The sequence below is a fragment of the Sebastes fasciatus genome, chromosome 18, assembly GCF_043250625.1.
Source record: "Sebastes fasciatus isolate fSebFas1 chromosome 18, fSebFas1.pri, whole genome shotgun sequence".
Taxonomy (NCBI): domain Eukaryota; kingdom Metazoa; phylum Chordata; class Actinopteri; order Perciformes; family Sebastidae; genus Sebastes; species Sebastes fasciatus.
The window spans coordinates 11,186,949-11,203,303 of NC_133812.1; positions in this window are offsets into that span (position 1 = coordinate 11,186,949).

Below are 16,355 nucleotides of genomic sequence, written 5' to 3' on the forward strand. Positions count from 1 at the left end.
TTATAGAATGCTATAATCATCATATCTGTGCTTCAAAAGATCCATTTTAGGAATTAGTTATGAGTTATGTATTATGAATTAAATTGTTCATTAAAATCTATTTATTTCAGACTAAAAATGTGCATATAGCATCAGTGGCGGACTAGGGGCTGTCTGAGGGTCAGGGGCGAAAAAAATTAAAAAGGGAACCAGCTGCATGTGGTGGAGGACCAGAGCGCAGAATTGTTTCTAGCATATATGGCAGCCTATATGGCACTGCATCATGTTTTTCTCAATTTTAAGGCCAACCTACCGAGCACTTCATCACATTTTCTGTACTGGAAGAACACCCTAGGGCACTTTATCATGTTTTATCTACCATAGGGGCATCCAAGACGGCACTTTTGCTTTGGTTTGCTTGAACATGGGGGCACCAAAGGGGGGCAGTCGCCACTCCCCTTGAGTCCACCAGTGCGTTGCATGGTAGCCAAAGTAGGCCTACTGGTGAGTTGTTGATAATTCTCCGTTTTTATAAAACACCATTTAATGTGAGGCTCCTAAAAAACATCTTCTAATACTCAGTGCTGGTTTTAATATGAAAACAAAAGAAGAAAGAAGTTCCTTTTTTCCCGTTTATCTTATTCAGTATAAGGTTTAAAAAGGAGAAAACCCCTGCCCTCTCAGTGCTGACCTTAAAAGAAACATGACCACAAAAAAAGCATAAAGAAAGCAACTTAAACAAATATTTATTTATCAAGGTTATGTCTGTCCATGCCCCTATATCTACACACTGTGCCTACTTCTCCCCCCGAAATACTGGGAGCTTTCCTGTAAATGGAAAAAAATGGGGAATACTGTATGGTAAATATTTGGGATTTTTCAAACTACTCTGTGGCTGTTTCATATTTAGGGCAATGACATAAACAAAAACATTAATCAGAGCATGCAACTCAAGTTAGACTTAACCAATAACCTCCAAGTCTGAGACAGCAGACTTACATTAGTCCAAGTTTATCTGCAGGGTGGTGTAGCCCATCCTAGGTGGCAGTGTTGCTCTATCCTGTCTGCAAGCCCATCCATGTACTCAGCGGTGGAACATTATGTGGAAAGACATCATGTGAACTTTCAAGTCCAATAGTAGGCCTATACTGCATTATTTCCTATACAAAGCAAGAGGAATCAATGTGTTTCTATTGAGCCATATATAGATAGATAGATGGATAGATAGAGCTGTGTCATGCCATATGGTAAGAAAGATGCTGAGAGAGACACACCTTCTCTTCTTGCCCTGTCTCTCTGTCCTACATCCAACTATCATGAACACACATGTGCTTGATATGTGGAAAGACATTCCTATTTTGTTTGTAGATATATGTGTTACAGGGAAAGAGACGGAGAGATAGACGGGGAGAGAGACGGCCCTTTGAAAGCTATAAGCCTTGGGGCTGAGAACTCTCTGAAGAGCTGGAATCAGACATGCACAATCAGTTCCCCTCTTCAAATCTCCTTTACAGGCCTATCTACTTGAACAGGCTTCTCTTAATTACTTTCTCTATCACTTAGCGAGCCGTGCCTGGGACTAGGAGCAGCAGCGTCTTGCCAGAGACACTTGGCTGGTTCGAGCCCATATTTATATATCTTCTTTCTCACAATCCTGTCCCGTATACCTTCCTCTTCTCCCCCCGCCCTCCTCCTCCTCCTCCTCCTCCTGCTTTCATTCTACGCTGCTCTTGTCTCTCCGTGGCTCTCCCCATCCTGTCTTTTCCAAATATCTGCAGGGCATCAGTTGCGTCATGTGACTGGTGTGCTTGTGATTACAGCAGTTGGCAACCATACTCATCTATGAGGAATAACCCAAAATACTTTGAAGAATGACAGCATGTAAAGAAGTATGAGGTCAGTGTGGAGCTCAGGACAACCCAGGCTGACAGTGACACCGAAACACGTCTTCCTGTGTCTCTGAACAGGTCTCAGGGGCTGGAGGCCAAGCTTTTGGATTTTTCACTCCCCTCCTCTCTCCTACTCCTGCCTGTCACGTTGGCTCGCTCTCCTCACTCCGCTCACTTCCCTGTGTACCTCCTCCTTCTTCTAGTCTTTCTGTCTGGCGTCTGGTCCACTAGAGCTGTATTTAATTAGTTTCTGTTGGGTTAATTAGGGGCTAAAGTTAGGGGGTCGGACCAGAACAAAAGCGGGTCAGGCTGGACGGATGCAGGTGCTCCGGTGTGGTTGCCAGATTCCACCGTTCAGATTAAGATGGCTGCAAATTGTCTGGGGTAGAGAGAAAGAGAAGGAGCGAGAGAGTCACCGGTGAATCACAGGGGAGGAGGTTTTCTACCACATATGGGGTGGCAGCTCCTTTAACGCCCGTGCTGGCATCATTGTGCTTATTATCTGATACATTTCAACATCTTTTTTTGCATCTCCCACAGTGGTGAAATGTAACTAAGTACTTTTACTCAAGTGCTGTGCTTAAGTACAAATTACAAGTACAAGAGGTACTTGAGTCTTTTCTTTTTGTGCCACTTTCTACTTCTACTCCACTACATTTCAGAGAGAAAAAAAAATACTTTTTACTTCACTACAATTATTTGACAGGTTTAGTTACTTTAGATACATGTTGTTATAAATTAAACAACCCAACAGTATATACAAGTAGAGCTGAAACGATTAGTTGATTAATCAAATAGTCAACAGAAAATTAATTGGCAAATACTTTTGATTGTTTCAGTCATTTTTCATGTAAAATCACTTCATGGTTCCAACCTATCAAATGTGAGGATTTGCTGATTTTTTCCTTTTACTTATTTTAATAATTTGAATGTATTTGTAATGATTTAGAGTTTTCTTTACTGTTGGTTGGAACAAAAAACGAGTATTGTGAAGGTGTCACTTTGGGCTCTGGGTAATTGTGATGTCATTTTCTCACTGTTTTCAGAATTTTTACAAACCAAACAAGAAATTGATTAATGAAGAAAATAATCAGCGGATGTTCAGGTTTAGATAAATCAACAGTCAACAGTAGATATCACATAGAAGTGGTGTACATCATCTGAAAGCTGGGAACCTGAAGATTAATTTGAGTTGGGGCTCAGCACTGTGTGTCAAGTTGTTCATTAATAAGAAATAGAAATTAATTAATAAATAAATAACTTAAAATAAATGTTGAAAGTGTATCAGGGCTTATAACATGATGATATAAGTATGTGATGGTCATTCCCATGCTCTATTATGTATCGTAAATTGTTGCAGCAATTTTTGGGTTGGTACCATTTGTTACACAGATTTTGTGCTAGATTTAAAAAAAATTTACCACTGGAGAATGGATACAAATTATCAATAATCCCTCCAAAATACCACATTAAGACAAGAACTTGAGGAACACCATAGAAAAAGCCATGCTGTGATTTCATATCAAAAACTTTTAACATTTGAAGATTTCTGCAAGAATTGGATTTTTCGGTGATTGGGTGACGAGCACTTCTGTTCTGGAAACTTCTCAGAACCCCCTTAAAGTCAATCTACCTAGGAAAGCCATCCGTCCTCTGAGTGCTCTAGGTCTCCAGTTTGTAGCTGTAAAGTTTCATGAGTTTCATTTTATACAGTGAGGTCAAATTTCAAAAAATGGTCTCACTACAATGAAATAGTTGCTATGGGGACTAACATCATCACACATGAATACAGTTGGGCTCATTCGATCCACAAGATTCTCAGCTTTACAGTGATACCCAATTTATGTAATTCCAAGACTGTTTAGGGACCCCTGTATGCAGAAATATTCAAATGCATCATTTTAGTATAGGTGAAAATAACACATTTGTACTGCATGCAAGAAACTGCATGTGATTATCATAAAGTGGGCCTGTCTGTAAAGGGGAGACTCGTGGGTACCCATAAAGCCCATTTTCATTCACATATCTTGAGGTCAGAGGTCAAGGGACTCCTTTGAAAATTTAGCGTAACTTTGTAGCGTTACTTAGCGATCTTCCCGAGAAGCTAGCATGTACTGCATGGTTAGTATCAATGGATTCTTTAGGTTTTCTGGTTTCACATGATATCAGTATCTTCCCTCCTTAAGTAAAGGATCTGAATACTTCCTCCATCACTGATCTTTCACAAGAAGCCACCTCATATTCACCCGACTTCAGCTTTACTTACACGTCTCTCATATTACACTGGCACCCATCACACAGAGCTGATCTAATGTATGGTGTGTGCAAGTGATGTCTTTGCCAGTCCGTCTCGCCGTCGCCATACAAGGTGCTGTGTTCACACTCATATCGCTCCCAGCACTCAGTCCCTTTTATTTCATCTACGAGTGGCAGCTATACCCTCTCCTTTTGCTTTGTCGGTTGGCTGTGTAGAATGAGAAACATGTGAGGAGGACATCAAATGACCAACCCAAACAAGTGAAGTATACATAAAATGGGCAATTGGAGCCTGTGAAGTGTACATCAGTTGTTTAAGTGCAGTGATCACGTAAATGAAACAAATGATGTGAGCATAGAAAAGCTTCAGGCTGCGGCACTTTGAAGGTTACCTGTTTACCTATTGTGCTTTAGGCGCATATTTACAATTTTGAAACATATTAAAGTGGTTAACTGGAGCTTTTTTTTAACAGATGTATGTGAATAAGCACTTAGATGCAGACTTATATGTAAGTTTGCTTATACAGAAGAGCCGAAAGAGACACAATTTGACCTTTTCTTCTGTCCCGTGGAGATGAAGAGGGACCAGATGAACTGATATGAGAGGAGGGAGAGGAGGAGAGGAGAGGAGAGAGAGAGGGCATCTCTGGCATGGCTGGAGCCCCTCAGTGTGTGAGGGTCCTGGGGCCCTTTAGACAGGCGCCAGCCCAGCAGGGAAGCAGAGACAATCAAGCAGCACCAGATTCAATGCACAGAGATGGAGGGATGGAGGGAGATGAGGAGACGCAGAGGGGAGGATTGGGGGGGGGGGAGGTGGATGCTGGGACAAAGTGCACCGTTGAGGAAAGGTGGAGGACACGACAAGGAGAAGAGGAGACAGGTAGAGATGGAAAGAGCCGCCTGAATAAAAGAGATGAGTTGAAAAGAGATGATGGAGAGGGAGAAAACAACAGATCAAGAGGAGGTGAGAGGAGAAGGAGTAAAAGGAAGAAAGAGAGAGATAGCGTATATTCCCTCTGTAACAGTCTTTATCACCGGCCCAGATCGTGGCGTATGAACAGTGATCCAAGTCAACCATCTGCTGAGGCTAGATAAGCCTGGGAGAGCCGGGTATTGAGCTGTCACTCAGGGAGGAGCGCAGAAAAAAAGAAAGAGAGGAGGGGAGAGAGAAACAGAAGAGAAATAAAGACAGAAACGGGAGAGGGAGAGAGGCAGCGAGGGAGGGAGGGGTCTGCGCAAGGTAGGGAAAATTCAAAGGAGAAGATTTGTGCAGACTGGAGAGCATCCGTCTCGTTAGAGAAAGACTTAACGTCAAATAGACGTCCAGCCCTGTCCTGCCTGATCTCAAAATAATCCTTCAGCTAATGAGAAGAACAATAAAACGAGGCTATTTATTGGCTTTTATTTTTGTCAACCCACACACACGCACGTCTACACACACTCTTACACATCCACTCGTCACTCCTAATCACGCTACTTGTGACATGAGGATGTTTGTTGTTCATTTTCTGTCACTAACGCACACATATTCATACATGTCACCAGTTATAAGTACAAAATCAGGCTGTTTTCATTTTCTACATATTCACAACACACTCACACACACACGTCATAATGGCAAAAAAGTGTGTGTCTCTGTTGATTAGACACCTCTACTGGTGAGGATCCCCAGAATGGAAGATGGGTTACTAGTTGATTAAGCCTATGTGCAGGTGATTAAGTTAAATCCCACTTAAACATACCCCCCTAAACCACTTACTGTATAACTATGAATGACATTATGTGTGTGAGAAAGAGACAGAGAGTGGGAAAGCTTTCGATATTGGGTGATTTGTGTCATCAATCACCCGATTTTGTGTTTTTACGATCCAGTCCAAGCTCTACATCTTTTTGGATGTGTGTTTGTGTTTATAGTGTGATACTGTGGTAGTACGGGGGCGTGAATTAAGGCCGGGAGGGGGGTCAGGCCCGGGAGTGGGGGTTAGGAGGGGATTAGCCGGGGCCAGTTGGATCATTTTACAGCCGGAGGACCCCCCCTCACCCTCGGCAGTCTCCTGGACAATGAGGATTAAACTCCTCTTGTTCCTCAACTCCGAAAAACGGCAGGACGACAAAGACACTATTCCTCCTGGGTCCCCTGGCTGTGGCTGGGAGCTGAGCTGAGCCGAGGAGGGAGGGAAGGAGGGAAGGAGTAGAGGAGGAGGGAGGGAGGGAGGCAGGAGGAGGCAGGGGGTCCATCATAAAATTAATCCCTTCACAGTTTCCTCTGGGTGCAAAGTGAGATATGAGGCAGACATGTCTAATGAAACGCTACAGTCATCTAAGGGCACAGCGATAAAAGCATATATTAAACTAATGGAGCTCGTCATTAGTGGCTCCATTAAGCGGATCGAGAGGGTTGCGCTCTCTGGTGATCAGCATGGAAGATTAATCAATACCAATAAAACTTCCCACATTCTCCTATCTCGGTGCTCGTACTGGGGCCGTATGACAATATTTAAACTCACTTACCCATAATCCTCAGGGTTGACAGCTTCAGTTTATATTTGTGTTTACATTAAAGGTCCCATATTATGCTCATTTTTCAGGTTCATATTGTATTTTGGGTTTCTACTAGAACATGTTTACATGCTGTAATGTAAAAAAAAATCCTTTATTTTCCTCATACTGTCTGAAACACTCTGTTTTAGCACTTTTAAATGGAATTGCAACGAAATTGCTGGCTTAGGTTTATGTTTACTTCCTGTGAGCTGGTCTTCGTCCGAAATCGCATACTATGCACAATATGTGTATCGTTCAACATACTTTTGTGTGAATAAACAGTAGTATGTATCTTTTCGGATGCACTCAGCAGTAATTTACGTTGTCACTTCCTGAGAGCCTTCTTGCCGATTGGAGAAGTGTAACCATGGTAACCCGTGCCAACCTCACGTGACCAAAACAACGGTTTGTGAGAATAAAAATCTGAATTAATTTAAAATATATATTACACCTGGCAAAGTGGAATCTTATACTTACAGTTAAATCGAAGCGTTATTGATGTTACAGAGCCGTCCGTCATGAACGTTGTTGTCCCTACCGCATTGCATTGTGGGACATTTATGCCGCCGTAGTGTCCAGCATTGCATACTGTAATATTTCACCGTAAATAGTACGCAATTTGCGTACTATTGGTTTCATACTAAGGTTTCGGACATACTAAAATACCTCACATACTGTTTTAGCGTACTAAATAGCAGCTTGGTATTGAATTTTGGACACAACCAATATATCCTGACGGCTTGATTCAAAGGCACAGTTTCTGAATACGGGCTTTGTGTATTTCTCTGTGCATTGAGCGTTTCATTACTTTCACAGTATTTAATTTACATCACTTTAACCAGCTTTATAATAAAAAAACAAACACATGAAGATCTTACTTTTTACAATGTGAGACCTTTAAAGGAGTGTTTAACATTGGACATAGTTTGACTTTTGGGATGTATGCTTCTTCACTTTCTTGCTGAGTTAGATGAAAAGGTCGATACCACTCTCATGTCTCTACAGTAAATATGAAGCTACAGCCAGGAGCTCAGCTTAGCTACCAGCTCCTCTAAAGCTGTAAAAGAAATGACACATTGGGTTGTTACAGAAGGTTGTGTGCCGGACTACCACAACGTGTCATTTTTACACTTAAGTTACCTAACCTTCTCTTTCCAGTCTTTATGCTAAGCTAAGCTGGCTGTCACCTAGCTATTTCCCAAACTATTTCTTCAAAATGGCATTGTAAGGCAGAAATAGCGGCCATGATGTATCACTTGGGCACTTTGTGAACAAAAAGTACCCCAGGCATAGTACATTGAAAGATAAATCCTGTGTAAACGCTCAGTGTTGAGCAGTGTGTGATCATAGCCTGAGGCAGGGTGATTAAAGATCCCTATGTGGCGAAGTGTCCACCCTAAGACATACTAGTGGGCTCAGTATGTGGCAGAGTTTCAGGTTTAGGGATGGAGACAAATTTGGTTTCCAAATACATGCAACAAATACTGTTGCTTATAGGGATAGAGTACAAAAGTACATTTTTAATGTTGTGATGCCGAGGATCAAATTTACTGGTCAACATCCAAGTGAGAGGGACAACAAAGGAAGAAGACAAAAGAAACAGAAGTCCACTGGTTTTAATCTGAGAAAAAAAATGTGGGAGTCAATATAGGAACGCAAAGAGAGGAAAGAAAGAGAGGAGCGAGGAGGAGGGCGAGGAGCACAACAGAACCAGGGGGAGTTAGAGGAGAGAGGAGAGCAGAGGAGGGGCCTTTCATACAAAAAAAAGGCTCTCTTTTACTTATAGAAGAAGAAAAAGAAAAGCTTCTTCTCGCCTCCTGGACGCAGTGTCAAACCCAATCAGTGTCGGGTCTGGCAGGGCTGCTCGTCTCCCAGGCACCGGCTCACAATGGAGGCGAGCCTCGGCCGCCACACCTCTCACTTCCAATCTGCGTCCTGCAGGACAGGCCTGAGAGCAGGGGGCTGCGGGGAGGGACAACAATGCACCTCAAATATGTTCAAATTCTCATAAAAAAATGCCCGTGTGCCGAGAATTGGATTAACTAGTAAAAGTAAAATCAAGTAGATCAGTTTCATGATGATTTGGACAGTTAATATCAGTGTGAAGAAGTGTGGCTTAGGATGAACAGCTGGGTGTAGGTAGGGGTTATTGTTCTTAGCCAATACAGGTGGAAAGAATGGGACTTAGTGTCAGGGTGCATGTATGTAAAGCCAAACACAAACATGGATAAACTGCTCGACGATTACAACGACCAACAATCCCTGAGCTGCGGAGTCCCGCGCTAATAAACGTGAGCAACAAGGCTTGATCCTTAAAAACCTCGCCACTCAAAAAAAAAAATGTCTATCTTGAATAGACACCCCCCTCCTAAATCGCATTGTTGAGCAAATCCTGTATTAAAGGAAAGAGTTACTCTGCATTTATACTCCTGAAGACTTTAGTTAAGCCAGTGCCTCTGCCACTCCGCAGCGCGGGCTTCATCGAGTAAATCCGTTTCTCAATGATGGCGATTGGCTAAAGTCGAAGGGGCCATCTTTTTCACACGCTTCCTCGCTCGCCCCCCCTCTCGGCTAGTGTTTACCCGTCACCAAACAATGGCCGGTTACTGGCAATTAAACAGCATTTTCCGAGGAATCCGTGGCACTGGTCTAATGGCATTACTGTTGGATGATTCAATCCTTGAATAGTCAACAGGATTTTGCCTCTCACCAGGAAAATACTACTTCATCGAATTACCCGTATTACATAGATTTACCCAAAGCTTATGATTCAGGGTTCACAGATTACTGCTCTTCTGAAGATGGCGGGAGAAAGGAGTGATAGGCCAGGAGAGCGATGACTCCAACGCCTCAAAGTCGGGCGCTGCTTTCACTGTCTTCCCCCAAAAAGGCTAAAGATTTACCCACAAACCTTTGCAGATTTAGACAGATTATTAATTTACCTGAATGCAAAGACTTCTGTTCTTTCATTGTTCTTCCTGATGCAAGTCTTGAAAGATGGTTTACACACACACACACATGCACACACAAACATATAGGAGCCAAACTGCACATTGTGCCCTTTGACCTTCCATGGGTCGAGTCGGCCCGGGCAGCTCGGGGAACCAGGAAGACCGGCCAAGTCCATTATCTCACAATGAAGGGCTAATTACCGGGCCCGCAAGCCTCAAATCACACGGCAGCAGACTGCCTGTCTCTGTCCTCCGCTCACCCAACATCTTAATTGCTCTTTTATTCTCTCTCTGTTTCCGCCGTGCCTCTCTCCCCGACTCGCTCGTTCTCTCGCCTCAGTCATTTCGCACATAAAAGCGAGATGCTAATTGCCTGCTATGGAAATATTGGGCCTGTGATTAGCCAGGCAGAGGGTTTGGCTGGCCTGTGTTTTCTCCCCGTCTTGTACGAGGGAGTGTCGAGCCAGCACGCCGGAGCGTAAAAATAGGAAACTGCGTCCGTCAACGGTGAAAGGAAATTCATTTTTCTGCATGCGGGGCAGGGTTGAAAGTGTCATTGTGCTCCAGTGGCAATTTGTCAGACTGCTATGTTTGCAAAATGTTTGCAGAAAATCCGCTTGAACAAAATTACAGGAAAATTAGTTCAGTTCCTTTTAGGCAGAGTTGGAGTATTGTTACATTGACATTATTATGAGACTAATTATACTTTAAATATCTGGACCACCAGTGTGGACTATAACCGTCAAGCTGAGTTAACAATTTGTGATCAAATGCACAAAACAAGCTGATGAATGTATTATCAAGGTATTGTATTTGTATCTATGACGAGTAATTCACCAAAACCCTCCTTATGTTCTCCTCCCTGACCCCGATTTATTATCTCAATCTGTAGGTAATTTACTAATAATGGCCGCACATAATCATCTAACAAGACAACAAGGGTCGGTCTCAATAGACTCCGTCTTGAGATGCATATACATATGGAAATGAGACCCAGTGGGGGAATTTGCTTCAGCTTCTGCTCTTTATATCTGTGCCCTCTAACCTGCTCGCTGCTTCTGAAGAAGTATTACGTTTACAGAAGATGTTTTTTCACTTTCAGTGGAGACATGGTCAACTTTAACCCAGCTGTGACTTTAGTCTTTTCTTTCATCAGGAAAGGAAGTCAAAAATACTCTCAAAATACAATTCTCTAAGCAGTGCTGGAAAGTAACAAATTACATTTATTCAAATACTGTACTTAAGTACAATTTTGAGGTACTTTCTTGTACTTTACTTGAGTATGGATATATTTTATGCTACTTTATACGTCTACTCCTATACATCTCAGAGGTAAATATTGTACTTTTTACTACCGACTACTGATAGCTGTAGTTATAGTTACTTGGCAGATTCAGATTTGTAATACAAAATATAACTGACAAATTAATTATGAAGTATCATTATAGATTAAGCCAAACTTTTTCACATCAAGGACCCCTAAACTGACACAAATTAGACCCCCATTTGATAAGATTTGTTTCCCAGGGTCCCGCATCTAATAAGTTTTTTGCTTTTACATATTTTATGACAGAAAGTGTATAAAACCCATGACCAAAATAGTCATACATTCTGCCATTGTGTTACTTATGGATGGAATTACAGGGTAAATAAATGATTCCCCTTTTAGCTGAGGGACCCCCTGGAGCCTCCGCAAGGACCCCTGAGGGTCCCCGGACCCCACTTTGGGAACCACAGGATTAAGCTACCCAGAAGTATATAAATTTGTTGAAATCAGCTCCACCTTTAAGAGCTGCAACATTAAAGTGATGAACACATTAATGCATCAATAATTATAATCCAGTAATATCAAATACTGTATATTATTCTGAAAAGGACCATTCTGGATAATGTGTACTTTTTACTTTTTGTACTTTATTTGATGCTGATACTTTTGTACTTTTTCTTCAGTAATATTTCGACTGCAGCACTTTTACTTGTAACAGAGTATTTCCACACTGTGGTATTGCTACTTTGATGTAAGTAAAATATGTGAGTACTTCTTCCACCGCTGTCTCTACATGTACAATTTTATTTACTTTTTAAATTGGATCCATTACGAATGAGACAAATCATTGCAGCAAACTTAACGTAAAAGTTATAAAAATCAAGAAAAAGATTTTAAAAAGATGCTTTTTAAAGATGTGCTGATTTGGCTTCTCTGCCACTTAGCAGGTGTAACCTTTTCCCCTCTACTATTATAATGCCTTTGTAACCTTTAGCTTTTTTCCATACACTTCAGTTGTTAGCAGGTTATTTTAGTAACTTTTCTTCATTCAGAGTCACCTGCCATTTGACCTCGGCCTTGTCCCAGCACCAAACCAAAGCTTTTTGAGAACCTCGGCGGATATTGAAATGCTCTTTCAGACACTTTCTCTTTGCAGTGGTCCCCCTAAGCGCTTTGTCCAAGATGTTGGAAAAGATGGAGACGGGAAAGAGCCCGGTTTTCCCAACGATGGGAGCAGTGGAGTGTTTGGGCGGCGCGGTGATTGGTGGTGGGGAGTTTTGGGGGGGGCCGAAAGGGGTGCGGGTCGGCTGTTCAAAGGCTGGCTTTTTGCATTGTTGGTCAGTTGGGGATTAAGGTCCTCTGTGCAGCAGAATAGCCCCTCTAATTAAAAAGGATAAGAAGGCAGAAAAATAGCGAGAGGCACGGGAGGAAGCAAAGAGAGAGGGAGGGGGAGAGCAAATTTGCAGAGAAAAGAAAGAAAAGAAAAACTGTTTTCAGTGTCACTCCTGCAGCCGGGCCCGTCGATTCAGACTGGATTAACTTTACACTCCTCCTCCCTGTTTCTCTCTGTCACTCTCTCCCCAAATCTCTGCCTGTCATTCCTTCTATCTCGCAATTTCCGAACTTTGTTCTCCACATGCACTTTATTCTCTTGAAAGTACAGTTAAACAAAGCATACAATGCATTTAGATGGGCCTCAAAAAAGCTATATCTATATATGTTTTGGGGTAATCGCTTTACAAAACTTGATTAGCTGCAGTTACAGACTATCAGTCGCTTCAAAAATATTTTTCAGCTATTCTCAGCTAAAGGCCGAAACTAAAACCAGTGTGTGTGTGTGTGTGTGTGTGTGTGTGTGTGTGTGTGTGTGTGTGTGTGCGTGTGTGTGTGTGTGTGTGTTCCTCAGTATTTGCCGTCATCAGAATGTGAATAGAGGGGCTGTGTGCTGTGCCCCAGATGCTGGCTGACAGTAGGTGGGCTGTTTGCCGTGGGGGTGCCAGGTTGTGTTTTTGTTTGGCCCTCCTCTGTCCAGCCTGCCTCCCTTCCCTCGCCCGATGGGGGGTCCGGGGCTCCCGGGGCCGGTCCCTGCTGACCAATACCCAGGTATGAGGCCTCTCAGTTTGGCTAACACTAGCCGCAGGCCGTGGGAGGTTAACGAGGTACCAGCAGGGACAAGACATTCAACCCTCCCCTGGGCAAACCACAAGTGGTGGATGTATCTCAATGAAGGGCATGAATATGATATGATGTAGGCCATGTGGTAGTTGGTGCAAAGGGGGTTAAATGGTAATAATACTGCAGGTGCAATATAAAAAGACTAGTTTTCTCTCAGCTGACCAGATGTAAGTCTTTAAGCAAGGTCACACTAGAGTTTAAAACGGGGACATCTTGCAGCTAAATCAATTCATTTTGTTGGAAATGTTGCAATCAGTGGATTCACTTGACGGGTCTAAGGAAATCTGTTCAAAGGAACATAGAAGCGGAAAGTAAAAAGCCATGGGTTTTAGACAGTTATGAGACAGAGTGTTAGCTTATTTTTCATGACTTAAGTGGTTTGCGGAGCTTTTTTATGCCTCTTTATTGAGTGAAATGATGTACAATTCTGACAAGAAAATGCCAAGAGGGAGTAGCCTAAAAGGCACAGTACAGAGAAAATATAAAGTAGGTTGGAGAGTTTTTGTGACTGACTAGCTAGCATGTTCGCAGCTACCTCGCCAGCTATAATAGTACACTAGAAATAGGCCTACATCCGTTAAATAAACTGTTTCCCCTTATCGTCTGAGCTAACAAGCTAGCTAGCTGACAGTGAGCTCGGAGCTCTTCGATTTCACTTACCTCTGAGAACAAAATAGCAGGGAGTAGTAAACAGCAAAGTATAAGTTGAATAGAAAGGATCTTGGAGAGCTATTGTGACCATAGACTGTATAAAGGAGTGGACATAGTCACTGTGAAGTCACCCATTGGTTTGTGGACTGCTGTTTTGAAGCCGCAAATTCAGCATTTTGGCCAACTCCATCTTGTTTTTTTGCAACCAGAAGTGACACAAGAGGGTGGGGCTAAGTACAAGACATTCTACGCAACCAAAATGTTACAATTAACTTTCATTAACTGAAAGCACACTGTAAAAGGGTTAAAGTTGTAAGAACACGGACTACTCCCAGACCGGACGGTAGCGACCTGTCAATCACAAGGTAGCCACTCCCTAAAGCATCCCCTGCTTTATGGTCTATTTGACTCTAAATGGGACCATAATTTACAAAATGAACACAATGCTGTATTGAAGAAGACTTGAAACTAGAGATTGAGACCATAAATATTTACAATGTTTACTGAGGTAATAAATCAAGTGAGAAGTAGGCTCATTTTCTCATAGACTTCTATACAATCTGACTTCTTTTTGCAACCAGAGGAGTCGCCCCCTGCTGGCTGTTAGAAAGAATGCAAGTTTAAGGCACTTCAGCATTGGCTTCACTTTTACGCGCTAACATGTTCCCGGCTTGCTAGAGTAGTTCGCTCACCAGCTGTAGTTCTAGTCCTTATATCAACAAGCCTCTAGCACCGTCTATTTTGCAAAGACAATTCACACGCCGATGAATTTTACTCTGCCACGTGCTGGTGTGACCGGGCCTTTAGGGTGCCTGGAAACTACAACTGACATTTTCAAAAAATGACAACCAGCTACGTCTGTGTTGTTTTTCCTCAGAAACACCTGCTGTCCGAAGCTCATCTGATAATACAGAAGTTCAATATCCATGGACGCTCGCTTCGGTTTGTTGTAGAATCATCAATACATGTATCGCTTCCTCCATCATGCTTATCAATAAATCTATCAATGTGAGTTCTACGGTGCAGATGGCAAAAAGCAAGCAGTCATAATGCCAAATACAGTTTACTGCGTGTGATTGTGTCTGTGTGTGTGTGTGTGTGTGTGTGTGTGCGTGTGTCAGTGTGTAACAGATGGGGTTGGTTGAGTGGGCCAAGACATTGATTTGACCTTGAGATGGACAGCTGAAGTGAACTGAAATGGTTGGTGCAAAAACTGTGGATCCAATAATATTGAGCACTAATAAGATATATAAATAGGTATTTAAAATGTGTCTGGCAAAACCCCAACTTTATGCAAGTACAAAACTAAATCAAAATGTTGAATTCAAAAGGATTAAACAGTGGACGTATTCTGTATTCTGAGCAACAAACACTGAAAATACGAAGCATTTTCCACTAAGAGGTCATTCACAGTTGATAAGAATGCATATAATGGAACCAGATATTCCTGATAAATCAATCAATATTTTACTCCAAATATGAATTTAGAAGAAGATCTAAGGAATAAAATGCCATAGCCACAGAGGATTCCTATGATTTATGTTATCATTTATGGTCTGTAGCCACATTAACCACTTCTATAGCCCAGGAAGCAAACAAAAGGCTGCTGGAGGAGAGAGGAGAGGAGGCAGCACATCATACCTCCCTCATGCCAGCCAGTGTTATCCAGCACACACTGTGTGAGAGAGTGGTATCTCAGTCCCACGATTCTTAGCCTTCAATTCGTCTCCCTAACAGCAGGAGAAACCGTGACTTCGTCAATTGGCCCGGAGACAGGGGGAGGGCATATTGCCACAGACATTAACAAGCATCTTCACCTTTTTTACAACCACGGCCCCGTTTAGCTGAAACGCTCCCCAGGGCTATTAGATATTTTCCGATGAATTATATATCAGAGCTGAAGATGAAAGGACTCTGCGTGCAGTGAGCCAAGAACATAGCTGTGGGACAACAAGGGGACCAGATACTTAAGCCCGGTTAGGCTGTTTGTTTTAGTATGAGAGCCGGGGGGAAATGGGAAAACTCCACTTATAGGCTACAGTAAAACTATTTCAGTCCACTGGTGACCAAAATGAAGTCACAATAGTGACAAAATACACAATTTTATCTGGATTTCTAATCTTTGTTAACAACACTGACTTCATATAATTGCACTAAATCATAAACAATGACATGTAGTCCATAAATAATGTCAATGATTTTCTATACAATAGAGTCATATTGATTTTAGTCTAGCCAGCCAGCAGCCTCACAGTCTGTTCATCTGGCATGTAGACTCCTAATTAGTTCTCTAACCTGCTGCTTGTTTGGGAGCATCAATCAAAACCATCAGTCAGGGCTGCTGAGGACAAAGTTTAGTCAAAACGGAAGAAAAACAGTTTAAAAATTACAGAAATACAATGTTTTATTTAATGCAAAATGCAATGTCCCCCCCCCAATTGGACACAAATTAAAGGGGTTTAAAGGGTGGGGGTGACAGAGAGAGAGATCACAAGAGTAAAATAATTTTTCAAGTGTTTATATGGTGTAACCCAGAAAATTTGATAAGCAACACATAATTTAGGCTGCTGTTTTTTGTTAAAAGAAAAAAACAGAACATAGAAGTGGTGGTGGTGGTGGTGCTGTAGACAGCTTCACAGGCCACCA